Source organism: Odocoileus virginianus, chromosome 12 (genome assembly GCF_023699985.2).
Source record: "Odocoileus virginianus isolate 20LAN1187 ecotype Illinois chromosome 12, Ovbor_1.2, whole genome shotgun sequence".
In the NCBI taxonomy this organism is placed as follows: domain Eukaryota; kingdom Metazoa; phylum Chordata; class Mammalia; order Artiodactyla; family Cervidae; genus Odocoileus; species Odocoileus virginianus.
The window spans coordinates 27,817,440-27,821,726 of record NC_069685.1 but is presented as its reverse complement, the minus strand read 5'-3'; the positions used below and the strand labels follow the sequence as shown (position 1 = coordinate 27,821,726).

The following is a 4,287-nucleotide window of genomic DNA, read 5'->3' as shown; positions in this document are numbered from 1 at the left end:
GTGAGAACTGCCATCTTTTAGGGATACTTTCCCAGGCTCAAGTTAGAAGTGAGACATCCAAGGATCACTCTAAAAATAAAGGAGCACCAAGGTATAAAGTGAGAAGCATTGAGACAGTCGTAAAACAATAGACACAGTGCTTCCAAGGGTAGTAGCCGGTCTTCATCCTGCTCCACCTCCAGCTGCGACCCCAGCACTAGCAGCGGCTCAAGGGCCAGGGAAAGTTTCAGCAAGTCAGTCCATCCAGCACCTCCAGCTCCCAGCAGCTCCTGTGCCACTTAAGTCTCTCTCGACGCACATGTGCCAAAAGGTAGTGTTCCTGCTTCCCATGTAAACCACCTAAAAGAGAGGAAAAATGAAAAAAGCAGAGACCTTTCCTGAAGCCCCACAAAGTGCATATTGGGAAGCTGATGAAGGATGTGATGAACAATCTTGTCATGGAGATATTCTCCACCTGTGGGGAAATTTAAATGACTGACACCCTTGGACGAAGTAAGCATCTTGATCTACCGGCAGGCCCCATGGTAGAGTTTGAGAATCCCTTTGGAGGTAAGAAGGCCCTGAAGCGCGCAGACAGAGGATACACTGGTGACCAGGGGATCCCCATCACTGCTGTGCTGGCCCCTGAGTCAGGCTGCCCCCCACCTTCTCCACCCCAGACAGTGGGGATGCCCCAGACACTGGCCCCCTGGTGGCTCAGTCCCTGCTTCCCCCGCCACGCCACAGAAGCCGCCCCAGCGCCAATTCCTTCAGATAAGCGGGGCCACCCGAGTCCTGCTACTTGTGACTTATACTCCACGCAACTGGTTTTGTCACTTTTCTAGCGAAGGAGAAGAGATTGGAAAGAAACGCTCTCAGAGGCAGGCTTCTAAGGCAGCAGTTGAGACCTCCAGTGAAGGTTGAGTTCTGGCTACAGGAGTGCTGCTGGTTTGGGGTTAGACCTCCAGTTTCCTGGCTAGAAAACTCACACCTTTGCAGATCCTGTGACACAGTCGGTTCAGTGGCAAAGCTAGCGGGGACAAATAGGACTCCAGGTGACAGTGTGGCCCCTGCCTGTGTGTGTGTGCTAAGTCGCCTCAGTTGTGTCCAACTCTTTGCAACCCCATGGACTGCAGGCTGCCAGGCTCCTCTGTCCATGGGACTCTCCAGGCAAGAATACCAGAGTGGGTTACCATGCCCTCCTCCAGTCTGGGTGTACATTTTCCCTTTCCATAGATGACCTGGGGCTAGACTAGGGGCCTGGTCATGCTTGTTACCCTGAGAGATGCTTCAGGAAAAGGAAGGGAGCTTTAGTGCAGCTCCCCTTTCTGTTCGGCATGGCCCCTGCTGCCCTAGGGCCAAACATTAAAAGAAAAGCCTCCTTCCCTCTGTTACCACATTAGTTGGTTCTGTTTTCACATGTATTCGCGCAGTTATACGCACATCTTATAATTCCCTTTCTCTCTCTGAAATTAGTGAACAGGTCGCGAGCCAGCTCTTTAGAATTCTTATGGACACCGCTGCAGCTGATATACACGGTGGGCCTGCAGGTTACCTTGGCAGCATGTACATTCTTTTGGCTTTTATTGTATAGTCAGTACAATAGGAGCGAGGGACTGGAGAATGAATTAATGACCAATGGCAAATGATTTAATCAACCATGGCTAAGTGATGAAACTTTCAGAAAAACCCGTGAGCAGTGGGATTTAGAGAGCTTCTGGGTAGGTGGACACATCAAGGTGCTGTGAAAGGGACGGTGGGTGTGACATGCTTGGAGTGAGCAGGGAATCTCAGTTCCTGCTCCCCCAAACGTTGCCCTGTGCATCTCTTTCATCTGGCTGTTCCAGAGTTGTATCCTTCATGACAAATGAATAAATGTAAATAAAGTGTCTCCCTGAGTTGTATGAGCCGTTCGAATGCATTATCAAACCTAAAGAGGTTGTGGGAACCTCTGATTTGTAATTGGCTGGGCAAAAGTGTGGGTACCCTGTTTGTTGCTGATGCCTAAAGTGAGGGCAGGGGAGTTTGGGGGAGAATGAATACATGTATGTGTATGGTTGAGTCCCTTTGCTGTCCACCTGAAACTACCACAACATTGTTAATCGACCACGCGCCAATGCAAAATAAAAAGTTTAAAAAAAAGGAAAACATGATAAAAACTAAAGTGAGAGCAGACTTATGGGACTGGGTGTTTTAACTTCTGAAGTAGTTCATGTTAGAACTGAACTGAATTGTTGGACACCCAGGTGGTGTAGGAGAATCAGGAAATAGAATTGGTGGGTGGTGTCAGAAAACACTCCAGATCTACATCAAAATCTGTTCCAAATAGTCATCTGTAAATGCTGTTCTGTAACGAAATTTTACATATTTCAACTTTAAAAGCAACTTTTCATGCAGATACATGCTGCCAAACAACTGATATCCATTTAAAGCAAATGCTTTTAATTAAACATATTCATCATCCTTAGAAGCCATTTATAGCATTTGATTAGATTCTACTCTCCGGATGTCTGCCTTTTAGCAATAGTACAAAGCGGTGAAAGCACCACATATGGTCTCTGTCACAAGTACTCAACTCTACCACTGTAGTGCAAAGGCAGCCACAGACAGCACCTAAATGAATGAGTAGGCTGCATCCCAATAAAACTGATTTATGGAGCTGGAATTTAAATTTCATATAGTTTTTAAGTACCACAAAAAACTTCTTCCCTTTACTTTTTAATACCAAAAGATGTAATAACAAGTTAAGAGAGAAATTAAGATTCAGGCCTTTAGGCTGAAAAGGTGTTGAGGCCAGAAGGAGCTAGATTTTTATTCTGAAAAGCTGTTCAATTATACAATTGACTTTATGGTTTTGGTTTTCTTGGAGGAGGAACCTCGACAAGATGTCTAAGGTCCAACATTTTTAAAGCTTGCATCAAATATATTCTAGACTTCTAAATTTTGTGCAATATGCTATTATTACATTGATGTAATAATCCAAGCTAATCCAAGCTAATAGCTATTGACCCCAGCCATTATCATATTTAAAAGTGAATTTATGGCTTCTCAGCCTTCTGGCTAAGATCAAGTGTAGTATCTGTTCTTATCAATTTAATATCTGATACATCCTCTATCTGAGAACAATATATTAAATGGATTTTTGAAGCAGAGAGTTGGAATAGGAACTTGCTCTGTTCACAACCTGATATTGCAGTACTTCCAGAAATGGTGCACCCCCCTCGGGGACAATTTTTAAAGTACCAAAAGGCAGAAACTGGCCCTTTCCTGTCCTGGAGTGGGGTTTTCATTGTAAGCTGTCTGCAGGCTAGCTCAGGAAGTTGATTTTCTCAGATTTCCCTGCATTACTTGTGAGCGTTCCTGACAGTTGCTGGAAGACAAGCAAATAACCGAGTCTGGTGGGGTGGGGGATGGGGTGGGGGGAGGGGGAGGAAAGTGAATGGAGAGTTTAAAAGTTAGGCTTATTAAGTCTAGAGGTCTAACATACAACATGATGACTACAGTTCCTAACATTGTTATCAGAGCTTCCCTGGTGATCCAGGGGCAAAGACTCGGCTTTCAAAGCAGGGAGCCGGGGTTCAATCCCCGGTCAGGGAACTACATCCCATATGCCACAACTAAGAGTTCCCCATGCTGCAGCTAAAATTCCTGCATGGACAGTCTTTTTTTTTTTTAATATTAAAACACTTATTTTTTTTTTTTTTTGAGGATTTTTTTTTCCATTTATTTTTATTAGTTGGAGGCTAATTACTTTACATCATTGCAGTGGTTTTTGTCATACATTGAAATGAATTAGCCATGGATTTACATGTATTCCCCATCCCGGTCCCCCCTCCCACCTCCCTCTCCGCCCGATCCCTCTGGGTCTTCCCAGTGCACCAGGCCCGAGCACTTGTCTCATGCATCCAACCTGGGCTTGTGATCTGTTTCACCCTAGATAATATACATGTTTCGATGCTGTTCTCTTGAAACATCCCACCCTCGCCTTCTGCCACAGAGTCTACAAGTCTGTTCTATACATCTGTGTCTCTTTTTTCTGTTTTGCATATAGGGTTATCGTTACCATCTTTCTAAATTCCATATATATGTGTTAGTATACTGTAATGGTCTTTATCTTTCTGGCTTACTTCGCTCTGTATAATGGGCTCCAGTTTCATCCATCTCATTAGCACTGATTCAAATGAATTCTTTTTAACGGCTGAGTAATATTCCATGGTGTATATGTACCACAGCTTCTTCATCCATTCGTCTGCTGATGGGCATCTAGGTTGCTTCCATGTCCTGGCTATTATAAACAGTGCTGCGATG

The 4,287-nt window shown here is 44.6% G+C and overlaps 1 pseudogene; it reads left to right on the top strand.

Moving 5' to 3' along the window:
- The first annotated feature begins 3,019 nt into the window (after window positions 1-3,019).
- Window positions 3,020-3,200, top strand: LOC139037914 (U2 spliceosomal RNA; annotated as a pseudogene).
- Window positions 3,201-4,287: the final 1,087 nt, after the last annotated feature.